A 16,844-nucleotide genomic window follows, 5' to 3' on the forward strand; every position below is an offset into this window, starting at 1 on the left:
ATAAGGGTTCATAAGGTATTAATGTGTTACATTATTAGTCCTTGAAATGACCAACGAATAATATCCGGCCACTCAGGGTAAACCAATGACAAAAAACGACTCCATACGCCACAATTGTAGAGGAAAACCGACTGCCTGAAGGCCAGTGACGGGCACACAACTTTTTTCATGGGGGTGGAAATTTTTTAGAGTCGTTTGGCTATCGTTATATAATGGGTTTTCTTTCCGGTTGAGTTTGAGGTCAGGTCATATTTAAAAATGATAATCAAACTAGTTATTATATATAATAATTAGGAAGTGGGGTGCCGCTAACTGCCGATCGGGCCATTTGGCGGCACCGTATTGGTCATTATCATTTTGTTTTAGTTCCGGTACCGTAACAAACATAACGGGCCAAATCGTGTAGACTCACAATCCTAACGACCGTGACCGAAAACGCTCGGATTTTATCAACGTCCAAGTTTACCGACCGACGCCACCCATTGGTTCACCTCAATTTATATATTTTTACCATTTTTTAGCTTCGGTACCATAACGAAAGTAACCTAAACTGACCGAATTCGTGTTGAATTATCTCTCAAAGCCCTGGAATGCTTGGGTTTTACCACTGTCCGGGTTTACCGATCAAATAAACATCGAATATTTTATTTTTTTTATATACTTGTTTGACAAATTTATGTTTTTTGGGTTTAACGCTTAGGTTTTACCAACGATGTCTATACCTTAACGAGCATAAATGATAATGTTTGAATTCAAGTCGACTGACCATCGCAACACTCGAGGTATTACAACACCCGGGTTTAACGCTGGGTTTTACAAGATGTTCTGACGCAATGCATCGGGTAAACACTAGTTTTCATATAATTATGAACATCATTACAAGTACATAATCATTTACGGAACAAGAAACTTTTTATTAGAGGATCCTAAGGTATATTTTGTTTAGGTTCACCGTATAATATATAATAAATCTTTTACCAATACAAAATAACAATAGTTTAGGGTTATTGTGTATCTATGTATATTTTTTAGTATATAAACAGTTTTTATTAGTGCAGAGTTTAAAAATTAAAATAAAGTAAAATAGTAATCAAATTTAAAATTTTGAATATTTTTTTTTAAATTAAGCAAGCCAGAAAACTAGTAAAACAGAAGCATTGGTTTCAATTATTGCTTTTGATTTGATAAGATTACTCTTGTGACCAATGTTTTAAAAATCGGTATTTTATTCGTATCGGATTTAGTTTAAAAATGGTACAACCGGTTGAACCGGAATGTACCAAAAGGTTCAACCGGGTTGAATAATTTACCTTGTAATTTCATATAGATACAATTTCAATTCAAAAAATAACCCAAAAGTATATTAATAAGCATCACACTTGAATCAAATATCACACATGAACAATGGTCGAGTTTGATAGAAAGTTTGCACTTTGTAAACGAAATCAGTCAGTTACAAAAGATGTAAATAAACCAACGTTGGATTTGTATAATACAAAATTGGTTGATTAACGAATTGTCATTTACCGTGTTTACTCATTTCAATTTTATCCCTCTTTTTTAAAAGTTATTTTTAAAAAATATCGGCCGCAATAAAAATATAAAAAATCTCTTGGGATTAAAACCGGTTTGCCGGTTTAAACCGGTATTTTTAAAAAAACCGGCGATATGATGTTCTAACAAATCGTCCAAAAATATCGGGCTCTAAATACCGGTTGCCTTAAGAAAATTCGGTTTAACCGGCCGGTACGTACCGGTTTTTAAAACATTGCTTGTGACACATACCAATAGACTTTTATTGAGTAGGTTTAATTACCAATATATCCTTATCTACATACCATCTGATTCATATAACTCTCCGAGTCTCCATTTCTACTCTCACAACTCTTCCCATATGGATAAAAAAAATGGACGATACTTACTTGCCTTTTTCTCAATGGTTTCAAAAGTTTAAGGTGGACGACTACACAATTTTAAAGAGCGGGGGGGGGGGGGGGGGATGGGTCATGATTTTTCACAACAATGAAATTTTTTTGAGTTAATTGCAATATGGTACCTGTGGTAAAACTCAAAAACACAGGTTTCAACCCGTGATGGAAACCTGTGTTTTGGGTTTCATCATAGAATTTGTAATTGCAACTAGCTCTTTTTTTTAAGATATACGGTCGCCTCCGAGAATCATAGTATGGCATGCCCATGCTAAAGGCCCAATAAAATAAAACCCAGAAGCTCATTGGCAGATAGGTCGTTCTATCACTATGGAAGTACCCATTGTAATAAACAAATATATATCTATATTATATTATATTATATTATATTGCCAGCACCCTTAATCGTTCAATTCTTTGGCGACTGTTCAAATTCAGTTTCACACCTTCTCTTCAATTTAATCGTCGGTTACTCCTTTAGTTTGGTTGTATTATATAATTACCTTTTCACTGGTTGTATTATGTTCTGATAAGGGTTCAAACTATGTTCTGATAAAGGCATACACTCTGAAAGCTATGTAATTTTTGTCATTAATCTTTTTGTTGTATTGGGTCTTTAAAAGGTGGTTTTGGGTCATGAGATGAATTTGAACAAACTGTTCTTTATTTCAGTTTTGATAATGGTAATAAGAAAAACTGTTTTGTATATCACTGTGCTTGATTAGCGATTTCAAAGCCATGAAGTTGGGTGCATTGAACACTTGCAACAATCAAAGGCAAGAAACCTTGAAATGTAAATGCGTTTCTCTTTTCTAAATTTTGTTTCAACTGGTTCACTTGATACCATTTTATGTAAATTGTGAATAGCGGTGACTTCATTGGTCTTACTTTAGGTCACTGTAGGGCAAGTCCATGTGTTAATTTGACATCCTTGGTTACGAGTTCAGATGATGCAAAAGATTCTGTTAAAGAGAATATATTGCTTGAGGTAGCAATTTCGTTGATTGATTATATCCATTACCATTATTGTTATTATTTTGAAGTCGTATACTGTGTAGTTGCTTGCTGCATGTTTGATTTAATAAAATAGGAAAAATGGTTTTTATTGGTCCCAACTTTTTCATTTTTGCTGGCGCTAATCCCAACTTTCATTTTGGCTGGCAACGGTCTCAACTTCAACATTCGTTGCTTCCACCAGTCCGTGACTGACGGAGCACTAACTCCGTTATGTTTTTGCTTACGTGTCAATCTGAGTTGTCAAAAACATATTACGTGGCAGCCACCGTGGATTATTGGTTTATTACGTGGCAGCCACCAGAACCCTAACTCTTCAACGCTCACTCAAAACCACCGGATCCGCCCTCTCCGTCTTCGCTTCCGGCGAACCCCTCGCTGTCGCCGACCAAACTCCCGCCATCCTCCTCCCCACCCCTTCCTCCACCAAATCCCCCTCACACACAAACACCACTGAGTCGCCACACAACACACAAAGAAAGAGAGAATGACGAAGTTCGATCCATGGCCCGTATTCTTCAAGCAAGAGTTCAACCGGAACTGGCCGTTCCTCGTTGGATTCGCCATCACCGGCACCATCATCACCAAATTCTCCCTTGGTCTTACCAGTACGCATCCAATTCCTCTTCAAATCATATTCGATTTAAAACAGGTTCATTGATGGAGGTTAACGGCGGCTGTCGGAACCGATCTGGGTTTTGAACTAGCAACAGATGGAGACTGGGTCGACGGCGCCGGCGGTGGTGGTGGGGGTTGGTGGCGGTGGAATGAAGGGGGTTTGGTGGAGGTGGAGGAACGGGTGGGGAGGAGGACGGCGGGAGTTTGGTCGGCGACAGCGAGGGGTTCGCCGGAAGCGAAGGCGGAGAGGGCGGATTCGGTGGTTTTGAGTGAGCGTTGAAGAGTTAGGGTTCTGGTGGCTGCCACGTAAAAAACCAATAATCCGCGGTGGCTGCCACGTAATATGTTTTTGAGAACTCAGATTGACACGTAAGCAAAAACATAACGGAGTTAGTGCTCCGTCAGTCGCGGACTGGTGGAAGCAACGAATGTTGAAGTTGGGACCGTTGCCAGCCAAAATGAAAGTTGGGACCAGCGCCGGCAAAAATGAAAAAGTTGGGATCAATAAAAACCATTTTTCCAATAAAATAATATAAAAAGTCTAGGCCAAAGATGCATGTTAATAATTATTTATTAAGCTTAGTTTAAGAATGATCTTGTGTATATAAGACACCAGGTGTTTTTACACCTTAATGTTAACTTTTATCATGTGACCAAGAAGTTAAATCTTAGTCCAAATCCATCTTGTTTTTTTCTTTTTCTTTTTGTTCAATGAGTTTCTTACTATAACGAGTCGTTTACTTGTGTGGCAAAGGCTAAACTATGGCCTACGAAACCGAATTTGATATCAGTCGGTGGGTGGGTATATATAACTATACAGTATATTACAAAATGATTGATAAACTAATAGAAACAAGTATCGTGTTATAAATTATTGCCAAACTTTTAGCCTATAGTTACGCTTCTTTTTTTTTCCTATTGAAAATATAGGTAAGCATAAATACTTATACGTTTCATTAATTGAAAGAAACAACTTAATGTAATTGTGTTTTATTTATTTTTTAAGCTAATATCAAGTGATTTTTTTTTTATTTTTTGTATCATAATCTATTGTATATAAATTTTGCTATAGCAAATGCCAGTGCAATAATGAACCAAATTGCTACTGGCCGAATTTTTAGTGCTCTCCGCCACAACGTGCGGGCTTATTTATTATGCTATTTTTCAATGGAAGGAATAAAATGAATAAATCCAACCAAATTAAATCTAACATTAGTTACGACACCCCATCTAACTCAGCCGTTTTAAAATGTCATACATTTATACCTTGTTCAAACTTAAATTGTTAGATCAAACTTTAATCAAAATCCTTTTGCTTTTTATTCAACTATATTAATCATTTTGTTCATTTACACAGCCCAAGAGTTTAATTAAGCCCGATCAAATACCCGTCGTGTCCCCGCCGCAACGCGCGGACACTTCTATTAGTATTTTAATAATGGAGTTTAAGAAAGTATTATTAAAATTATAAAGTGAATATTTTGAACATTAGGAAGGTAAAACCAATAAACAACATTTATGTAATAAACAACTTGAAAGAAGGTACATCTACTGATCTAGTATTGTTGACTTGTAATAAAATGTTAAAGGTTTAATAGATTTTAATAATCCATATTGACTGGTATTGGTCGATAATAATCCTTATTCATTTTATCATCACCGGCAGTCTTAAATTTAAAAAAGTTGCCCCCCAAAATGGTTCACCGTTAAAAATGACTTAACTTCGTTATACTTTTTTCTGAATTTCAAACTAATGTTTTAGGGCTTTTGATCGGAAGGAGGATACGAGTCAATTGATGTAAAACTTATCTCGAAACGGTGATCCAGACGACTTGATTTTTGTTAATTGTAAGTTCTAACACCCGAATTGAAGCATTGTTTCGTCGTTTTGGAGCACCGTTTCGAACAAAGTTTTACATCAATCGACTCGTATCATCCTTCTGATCAAAAACCCTAAAATATTAGTTTGAGATTCGGAAAAAAGTATAACGGCGTTAAGTCATTTTTAACGGGGACCATTTGGGGCCAACTTTTTAAATTTGGGACCGCCAGTGGTGATAAAATGAATATGGATTATTATTGGCCAATACCAGTCAATAGGGATTATTAAAATACAATAAACCAATATTAAAATATGAGGAAAAGAGCCATTTCACCAACAAAATTAACAACTTTCTTTGTTAACTTCTAATCTACTCATATTGTCCACATATATTTCTACTTTGCGTGATTTAAATTATCGACCTGTAAAATAGAGAGGGGCATCTTACCACCAGGAGATCCTTTAAAAACGTGTCCATTTTATCTAATCGCTACGTTGGCGCATAATTTACATACTCATGTACGGGCATAAATATGAAAACCATGCTACGAATTTGAGAAATGTACCACGATCGCCATGCAGGTGCATAAACATGGAAACTAAGTGTCATTTTTTCACGAAGAAAAAACCAATGTACCATGATTGTGCACCTAAATCATATAACTTTATTATATGAGGCAGCTCGAAGGATACAACGAAAATTTAGTGGGGTAGTTGGGATCAGGCCACAACTCAAAAGAAAAATGGTGGGCTCGGAATTCGTAGACAAGATCAATTTTGATTCAACCTTTCAAGGTAATATAATATATTATTATTAATTATGTGAAATAAAGGTACAAAAATGTATTGGATTATATCGAAACAGAAGGCAAGCGGGCAACAAGCTGCGTCGCTGCCCCTTTTTGAATCGCAAAACCCAATCTTTTAAAAACTATATTTGCTGATCTTGGAGTCATAACATTACTATGCATGACCGCTGAACACGGGTAAGTAGCTCCACAGCTTCAGGCGCGAGGAAACCAAAAGTGTCAAAAGCAAAAGGAATAAATACATGTTGGTTGTCAAGACACGCCTTTTCATGTTTTGCCACCTTACCTGAAGCAGCTTTTAATGCGGCTTGACCGACCGCGAAACCACTACTCCCTAAGCCACCAGAGGAGAAACCCCTGTTAAATCCACACACACGTGTTTCCTTCCTATCCATCCAAACACCAAAATGTCAGCCGGTCGAAGAGATGATCTTCCCTCCGACGGGTCAGTCAGGAAATTCACAGGTGCTTCTTTCTTAACAGAAATTCCAGCTCGCCTGAATATATCAAAGAGCACATCCCTAACCAGATCGTGTCGGTACTTGAACCCCGGGAGGAGCTCTTTACAGTGCACCGCGTGCTCCCCATATGAGTCTAAACACGCTTTACGACAAACAAGACATATCTCATCAACCGGAAATAGAGGAATCATAAGGCGATACTTAAGGATACTACGATACTCCACTGGAGACATATGCTGGCCTAACCCATCTATAGGGATAGCAAGAAGAAAATCTTGAGCATGTGGTGCTTGTAGACACTCAAAAATGGCCTTTTGTCTGCTTGTCATGTTGAAGTCTGACTCCATGTCGTGAACAATTTTACTAAAAAGAGTGCTCGCCAATGCATGCTGGGCTTTAGAGGGGGCGGTCTCTTTGTTAGAGAAACTGCTAAAATCGAAGCTTGGAATCATAATATCATAATAGAGGAATCATATTATGATACGATCTTTCTTTAATCTATCGTCATTAATGATTTATTTAACTTTTATATCTAGTATCCAAGATCATGTTGTAATCGAAATTAATTTTATCGTGAAAGAAGACATACAATTATATAAATTTGTTTTGCAATTTGCAAAGTTTGCATAACCCATTTTATAAAAAAAAGACCGAACCGGTTCTGGCACAGAACCAATTAGTAAGAACCGACTTTACCGGTTTTGGAACTGATCTTGCTTGCTATAATAGGTTCCGGTTCTAATTCTCTTTTTCATCCATTTTCGATTCCGGTTCCAGTCAGTTCTCGCGTTGCCAAACCGTTGCACAGCCCTACACCTTGATTTGATAAGAAGATATGTTCATGAGGTGATCCTTAGTTATTGATGTTTATAGGCTCGAAATGACGCCATTTTCAACAATTGATAAACATCCATTACTAACGCTACGCTTCTATTATAGAGCTTATAACTCTAATGAGTGTTATAGTACTAATCGTCGCTTTCTTTATGAATATTCTCGTCGATGTTGGTTTTGAAAAATGGACAAGAGCACACTTTTTTGGTGAGTTCTATGATATCATGACATCTAATCGTGTTCGTTAGCAACCTATCTCCTCATGGAAAAAAAGAAAAAAGAAGTACTATCAATAACTAGACTTTGAATTTCTTGCATGAATTTGTACAAGAATGTTACTTTAATCCCTAACACCTTGGATGCAATATTTTTTAGACTAAAAAAACATTATTAAAAATTTAAAATCATATAGTTTAACATTTCATTAGAGTTTTATTAATCGTTTAATTATAAACAACTTGAAAGATGCACATATGCAATGGTTGACCTTTTCAAAATCAATATACTAAAGTATAAGGATTTATAAAATAATCATGTGACATTGTTGTTGTAAAATAGATCTTAGATTTGTAAGATTTTTCAACTTGCTTATTAAAAAATATACTTCAAAAATACTTTGTTAAACATTGTTATTAATTTTAATTATTCACGAATTGCATTATTTTAAATGAAAACAACATATCATTTCGTTATTTAAAAATTAAAAACTTTTACGATATTTGATAAGAACTTTTATCAAAATAGAAATTTTACTGGTCAAATTTATCAATTTAAACGTTGTCATTTTAGTTTTCACTAATAAACATTGTCCGTTAAGAATATTACCTTTTTATAAATCCTCCTACCAACTATTGATGATTTACGTCGCTACCCCTACCCCATGGGGTTTTACGCCGACGTTTAAGACAACAACTACCGGTGACGTACCCGCTACACCCAAGACAGATCGACACATAAAGGATTTAGGGAGGAGAGACACCTCTCATTTAGAATAATATTTTTTTTTGTTAATTGGGTTGAAATTCACTTGGGCCCTACACATTTTTTAGAAATTTTTACAAGGCTCCTTTAATCAAAATAAGCCCAATTAAATTGTGAAAGTCCTTGCTCTTCCATATTTCTAGTCCAAAACATTTCCAAAAATGGTACATGAAACCCAATCAAATTCGATTACAAAGCCACTTCCAGCGCTTTTAATACTAGAGGTGGGAAAAAAAAAAAACGGTTAACCGAAATGACCCGAAAATTGAAACGGTTTGAAACCGATAATGTAGAAACCGGTTTGGAATTGATGGAATACGTTTCGGAGCCGGTTTGTAAGTTTCTCCACCGTAACCGAACCGAAACCGGCCAAAAACCGGTCAGAACCCGAACCGAAACCAATTGTAACATGGTATAAACCGGTTTCCACCCGAACAGAAACAGACTATAAATCGATTTTGACTTTTGTTAACCATACTAAACCGGTTTTGAGTTTTAAACCGGTATGTGTACCTCTACTTAACACTAAAATCAACCAAAAAAGAAGGTTTGACTTTTTAGTATTTCAACCCCGAGACATTTCATGATGTTTATTGAATCGATCATCGGAAGAAGAATTAGGCCAAAAATTAGGATACATTCTGGAAAAATCAAGCTTCCATAAAAGAGAAGCAAATAAAAGACTTTCATAAAATTCTCGTAGAATCAAGAATGAAGTTTTCATTCTCTACACGCCATGTGATGTTTTATTAATGATTATAAAACTTTTACATTATACCAAGAAGTACAATACATTAATAGATACTCAAGTGGAATATAAGAAAACCACATGCATCTTAAATTATATAATTCATTTAGAAGTATTTTGCATGAGATGAACTATCTTCTCCAAATTAGTCACTGATGAACCATAAGGAATATCACATGCTTCCTTAGCTGTATTCTTCAACTCAATAACTTTCTTCCTCATCAAATTACCTTTTTCTCCAATCATTAACTCAGTCACTAGCTTTTGAACCTCATCCCTTTTTACATTGTTGTCAATCTCCATGCATATACCTCATTTGTTGCAACCCAACCAACAATTCGGTTGTTGATCGCCAAAAAACGGCCAACAAATCATTGGCACTCCAGTAGAAATGCTTTCAATTGTCGAGTTCCATCCACTGTGTGTTAAAAACCCTCCTATCGACGAGTGGTTAAGCACTTGCTCTTGGGGGCACCAACCCGCCAATAACCCTCTATTGCCAATCTCTGCCAACAAATCAGGTGGAAGAACAGCAGGCTCATCAATCACGAGGTCAGAACGTATTATCCACAAAAACGAACATGCACTCTTCGCGAGTCCCCATCCAAACTCAACTAGTTGTTGGGATGTCAAAACCGCAATGCTACCAAAGTTCACATAAACAACCGAATTTGGTTCTTTTGAGTAGCCATTTTACACATTTGGAATCTTCTTTCCAAAGGCTTGATTTAAATGCTTCTACCCTTTTGTCTACAATATTTTTCTCGAGTAGATGTAAAGGGCCAATTCCGTAGCAAGGAGCATACTTAGATGAGACTGCGTCCAAAATATCACCATCGAGTTCATCAAATGTGTTGAAAAAGATGGCAGAAGCTAGTTTTGCTTTCTCTATTTGTGAGTTAAAAAACTGAACCATGTATTCATCCCCAGGGTAGATATATCTAATCCAAGGAGGGATATCTTTTAGACGTATGCCTTGCATCGCGGGTATAGAATCTAGAACTGTATCCAGATAGCCATTTACTAAATAACTCGGATCTGCATATCAAAGACAAATGATTAACTTCAATGCCGTGTTAACATTCTTTATTTTTTTTGAACAACTAATATTTTCATCATGTCTTAACTAAGATTAGAACCCACAATTATTTTGGTTGACGGATACACCCTGCCACTAGCTAGACCAAGCTAGCGGTTGTGCCGTGTTAATATTCTACTTTATACAAATTAGAAAATATCCCAACATTGTTTTCAGATTTTTTCCTTGTAAATTTATTTATTTATAGTTTTATTGCGTTGTTCATTATAGTTTCTAATGAATACAGATATTGTGTTAGTGGTAGTGAATAATATGAGGCTGAATGAGAAGCTAGAGTTGCGAGCAATATTAAAGCGCAAAGGTTTAAAGATAAATCGCTCTAAAACCGGATACACAAATTAGTATTGAAGGCCTAGCTATTCTGCAAGCAACTAGGTCCAAGTATTTAGGATCGTTTGTCTATAGTGACTGGTCATAGACAGTGGTGTAGCCTGTTGTGTTCAAGCAGGTTGGTTCAACTGTGGAAACCCTCCTTGTGGAAAGAGAAGGGGGGGGGGGGGGGTGAAGGCAGGCCAAAATAGCATGGAATGGACGAGTTAGACATTATTTGCTAGATTGCATTTCTTTAAGAACATGACTGATGACAAGTTTGTTGAATATGCTGGATTAGGATTATGGACAATTAGGATTAGCATATATTGGATTAGGATTATGGACGATTTGTACGTGATCGATGATAAGTTTTACCATTACCACTATTGGATCGTTGTTTTTTTCTTCTACACTTGTAAAAAGAAGAAAAGAAAAAGATATCTAAAAAAAGGTTTTTAGAACCGAGGGTGTTAGCGGGAACAACCTCTCTATATCTCTTTTAATAGAGGTAAAGTTTGTTCTATCACACAATTTATGACCCTACCAATCTACCTATTCTAATAAAGTAAAATAACTGTGGATACTTGTCATATTTTGGTTAATTCTTACAATTCTTTTCCCTTCAAAACTAATATCTTAATTAACCCTAATATATGTAATAAATCAATAATTATTCATTTTCCTTTTATACTCTATTTATATTATATCTATACATTTTTATAAAAATAAATATTAACATATTCTTTTACTATATATTCTAAAATACTTGGTGAAATCCAAAAATCAACAACAAACCATGTTTGTCAAATATTGAAAAGAATATAATTTCAGATGTTATCATTAACATATTGTACTATGTATATTGTAGGAAATTGTAAAGAAAACAAAACTTGAATATGCTTTCATTTTACAAAGTTATTTTATAATCATTAAATTATAAATATATGCTTAAAATTCAATCCATTTTTTTAAAATCAATCAATTTATCTATTATTGTTGTTGTTGTTGTAAATTGTCATATAAATTTATAAATTAAAAATCTATGCTTTAAATCTATCAATTTATTTTTCGGTTAATTTTAAGAAACTCTATATATGTTAAAATGTAAGGATAGTATATATCAGTCATTCTCAGACATAACAAAGTTTATCATATTTAATTTCTTATTATTTTTATCAAGGATTGTTATGGGTTTTTTGTGTAACTTAAATTTAATTTTTATGGGTAAAAAGTTGGTAAATATTTTGTTCGGTACAAGTTAATTGTATTTAGGATCACAATTTGTTACATGTCAAAAATGGAAAATCTGTGTATTTTTAAAAGTTTGAGAATGCAAATAGATTTATTATCAAATTTGTTACGGGTTCAAAGTGTTGACTTGAAAATTTCAAACGGATGAAAGTTAGAATTTTAAACACGATTCGGGTTTCAAAATTATTTTCAAGGGCATTTTTGGAAATAATCAAAAAAGTTCGGGATTTGGCAAATTGACTATTTTTCCCTCGACTACTAAAATTTAAGAAAAGATTGTGAACATTTTCGACATGCCACCTCCAGACCTATCACTGCTTCTAACTTTTATCAAATTTGAAATAGTTGTGTAAGCGTTAACTTTTCCTTCAATTATGATCAGAACGTTGTATGAAAAGCATGTTATGCAAAACTATGCTCAAATAAAGCAAAATAATCACAAAATTGAATGAGTTAACATGCTAATTTTTATGTTGTCATTATGACAAAGTCAAGATGCTCCCTGAAATTTATTGAAATCTTTTCATGGCGTAGCTCAGAAAAACATAGTTTATGAAAAACATCCGTCGTTACAACTTATGTTCTCCTTTCCTTTGATGGGTGGTAAATTGATAAATTATATCAATAAATTTAAGCTGAGTTGTTAGAACTACTATTGTATGAGAACTCTTATTCCTGAAATTAGTTAATAACCAAAATTCTTTCAATTATACATATGTGACACTGAGAATGAAATTTTCAATAGAAAGAGCGTTCTCGGATACATTTCTGCACATGCATTTTTTTTATTAAGTTTATTAAAAAAATCATTTTGTGATTTAAATAAAATTAATTTATGTACACATAGTATACATACAAACATAGATATAATACATTTTTTCATATACGTTTTGTAATTATTTGTTTTACTTGTAATTTTATAATTTGCATAATCCCGTATTTGACACGGGCTCTAAAACTAATAGTTTATAATATAAGTGAAATTATACTAGGTACGTACCTCCATACTTTACCCATATTCCTACTACTAGCTTTTATATATATTAAATACAAAAACATTACATCAAAATGTAAGACAAAACCATTTTTTCTACACCTTTGATAAAGTCTCTGAATTTGGATTTTGTGTCAAAACAAAATACCATTTTCTCTTCCTTAGTACCTTTGACAAAGTCTATTTATGACTTTATTTTATGTAAAACTAAAAAATAAATACCACATGTATGTGTGATTAGGGCTGTCACTTTTATCCGAAACCCGAAACCTGATCCGAAAAAATCCGTACCCGAACCCGTGAAAAGACTAACTCGAACCCGAACCGAAGTAATTTGGGTTGGTTCTCGGGTTTGATTTATAAGTTTCGGGTCAACCCGAAAAACCCGAATAAACTTCTAATTTTAAAATTAAATGTATTTTTATGTATAATAAATTAAGTCTTAGTCACTAAAATTATCATAATCTAGCTCTAATTGACTGTTGTGTCATTCTAACTATTATGGATCAATTGTTTATTACTAATAGCAGCCGAAATCAAACAATCAAATTAATCACGCCTGATTGAATATGATTAAGGCTCGAGTTAGTTTTACTCTTCTTTTGAATTGTTTTATCAAGCTATGTTGGTTTGTTATTTGATTATTTTGTTATAAGCAAAAAAGAATATGTTGTTTTAATTTTAGCATTGTCGTTCTTGATTTTTTTTTTGTTTTTGTGTTTTTTTTTTCTTTTGTTTGTTTGTTTTCTAGGATATTCGAAACCCGATTAACCCAACCCGAAAAAACCCGAATTACCCGAACCCGAAAAACCCGTAAGAGAGGGGTTGGGTTTCGGGTCAAGATTTAAAACTTTGAAACCCGAAGAACTCGACCCGAAAAACCGAAACCCGAAAAACAAACCCGAAGAACACCCCTATGTGTGATAAACATATTATTTGTTAGAATAACCTTAATAGTAACAAATAGTATAGTATACAACCAACATTAAATTTTAGATCATTTGAATTCTAAATTATTTGTATATATACATATAAATACATTAAGTTTCAATTGTTCTATGTAATACCTTATAATTTATAAAGTTTATAATGTTCGTAATCTAATTTATATAACTATATTTGACGTTTTCTATATTTTTCACCAGTGTGTTACATGAAACAGTACTAACATAGTAAATTCATTAATTACCTTTAAGGGGCATCAATCCCTTCTCCACAAGATTGGGATACTGATCAAAACATAAGAATGAACCAGCTCCACTAGTCCATAACAAAAACTCTGGAACACTGAATTCCGAAGCAGCAGCATGTGTGAAGCCCATAAGCACATCAGCCACTATACAAGTTACCGGTGAATAAGTAGCATTAACTTTAGTGATTAACGTTTTAAATGGACCCAAAAAGTTTTCTTCAATGGCCCTTGCTAGAGATGGGACATCTTGGGTGGCATCGAGGTTATGTGGTGGTGGAAGACCGTCAGGAATGGTCTCGAACCTGAAGGTAGGGAGTCCACGAATGGCTTCAGAGCCCTGAGATCTCACGAGACGTTGGTGGTTAAACTCGGTGTTTACAAAGGTGATAAGAAAGCCTTTGGAGTGTAGGAGTTTGGCTAGTTGTAACGTTGGTTTAATGTGACCTTGAACTGGGATTGGTATGCAAAGTGCATGTGGCTTGTTCTCTTGTTCAGAACCCATGAAGCTTGTTTTGTCACACACAATCAACAAATGTATATTGGAAACTGAAACATGGAGCAAGAATTTATAGACCAAGTTACTTTCTAAAATTTTATATTATATACATACATACGTGTGTATATATATATGCATATATATCTTAAATATATAAACGAAACCTTTAAAAGCTCTCTGGTTGTTTCCTATATTCTCTTAAGCCACCAGATTGCTTTATTTGTAAATGGAGGTTTCTCATTCATTTGACCCGAATTCACGGGTATGGGTCTCACCAAACCCAAATAACCTTTAAACGGGTTATCTCATTAAATTAAAAATTAATCTCACCAAATATTGATTTTTTTGTAAAAGTAGGTGGTATAGGAAAAACATATGTATTTTTAGGTGGATTCCTTAATTATTTGTAAAAGTAGTTAACTTGTTATAGGGGGGTGCGAGTTTTGAGATGCAACTTAAACTCGCAAGAGGGGGTAGTGAGATAACAAGGAATTTGACAAGCTTAAAAATTGTAAGGGTGGGTAGCGATTTCTCAATATTCACATCTAAATAGTAAAAAGTGAAATCGTTGGGTAGGCTATGAAATTAGCAACAAAAAAAAGAAAAAAGAAAAAGAAACAATTTCACCAACCAAATAACTCTGTTATAAAAAAATCAAATGTTCTTTTCCCCAATGTATATTTAACAACCAGATAACATTTAAACAATTTCACCAATATTACATTATATTTTTCTTACTAGCTTAGAGCTCGTGTTTCATACGGGTGAAAAATATAAAAATAAAAAAATATTTTATATAATACGTAAATTCAATTGTTTCATACAATAATTTTTATTTATGACTTTTTTATTAAATTTTTGATATATTATGCACTATAATTTTAAGTTGAAAACCAAATCTTGATGTTTTGATTTATTTAAAATAAAACATTCATACCGATATTATTATATTAAATATTGTGTGTATAAAAATGATATTTATAACAAAATGTTGTCATAGATTTAAAAACCAAATTTATAAAGACCAAGGTTTTGTTGTAAAAGAAAATAAATAAAAATATATTATATTTTAAAATAAAAAGAGAAACGATGAACAATCTTAAATTGTTGTGGTAAAGAGATATGGGAAGACAATGTGATATTATGTGAATTATGGAAATCACATTTATATATGTTAAGTCAAGAAATCAAACACAATTACCATTTTAATGGAGTTGGTAAGGTTTTAAACATAAGGTCTTGGGTTCGAAACTCGTATCACACAAATAATTTATTTTTAAAATTTTATAAAGCGGGTCATGGGTTATAATAGGAAACGGGTCATGGGTCATAATATAGTGGGAAATAGTGATATGGCATCTACTTGCATTCTATGTGGAATGTCTAGTTAAATGCCATGTGGACAACTTGTATTGTTTTAATAGTCTAGTTAGACTAACATCAAAGCAATGGGTAATTAACACCGATAACTGCTGCATCGTTAAGCGGCAAGTTTAAAAAAAGTTTAAAAAACATTGTGCTTAGCAGGTCATCAACACCGGTAACATCAAAAGTCGTTTTGGAAAAAACATATTTATATAGTTGTTTTGTTGATTGGAAAAAACAGATTTTTTTGCATTTTTTTGTTGCTAATTTCATAGCCCACCCAACGATTTCACTTTTTGCTATTTAGATGTGAATGTTGAAAAATCGCTACCCACCCTCGCTATCCCCTCTTGCGAGTTTAAGTTGCATCCCAAAACTCGCAACCCCCTATAGCGAGTTAACCACTTTTACAAATAATTAAGGAACCCACCTAGAAATACAAATGTTTTTCTATACCACCTACTTTTACAAAAAAATCCCAAATATTTGATATGGAAATCTTATAAAATAGGGATACGCTAAAAAGTAATATCAGATTTTTTTGAAAAAAAAAAGATATTATTCATGGTTAAGAAACAATTTTATAGTAAAAAAAAGCGGGTTATGGGTATCACCAAACACAAATAGCTTTTAAACCGGGTTATAACATCTCATTTATTTGTGAAACCCTTTTATCATCAAACCATAAGTATATTATTGACTTTCTTACAATAAAAAAAATTAAAATAAAAAAATTTATAAATATTAGAAACGAATAATGTAAAACAACCCCCATAATACGGGAGATAAAATCTAGTATATATATATACTAGTTTTAGAGCCCGTATCACACACGAGATAATTCAAATTATAAAATTAAAAGTAAAACAAATAATTACATTGCGTATATGAAAGAAAATGTATTACATCTATTCTTGTAT

General features: G+C 33.6%; 1 pseudogene across 1 annotated transcript; it reads right to left on the reverse strand.

Moving 5' to 3' along the window:
• Positions 1-9,214: 9,214 nt before the first annotated feature.
• On the reverse strand, positions 9,215-14,597 carry LOC143555690 (7-deoxyloganetin glucosyltransferase-like; annotated as a pseudogene). The gene is made up of 2 exons (XR_013139247.1): positions 14,061-14,597; positions 9,215-10,253 (listed from the first exon to the last, which is right to left on the reverse strand). The product of XR_013139247.1 is annotated as a 7-deoxyloganetin glucosyltransferase-like (transcript).
• Between the last annotated feature and the right edge of the window lie 2,247 nt (positions 14,598-16,844).

This window comes from Bidens hawaiensis, unplaced genomic scaffold, assembly GCF_021521415.1.
Source record: "Bidens hawaiensis isolate Kalapana, Puna unplaced genomic scaffold, B.hawaiensis_p1.1 tig00018246_1, whole genome shotgun sequence".
NCBI lineage: Eukaryota > Viridiplantae > Streptophyta > Magnoliopsida > Asterales > Asteraceae > Bidens > Bidens hawaiensis.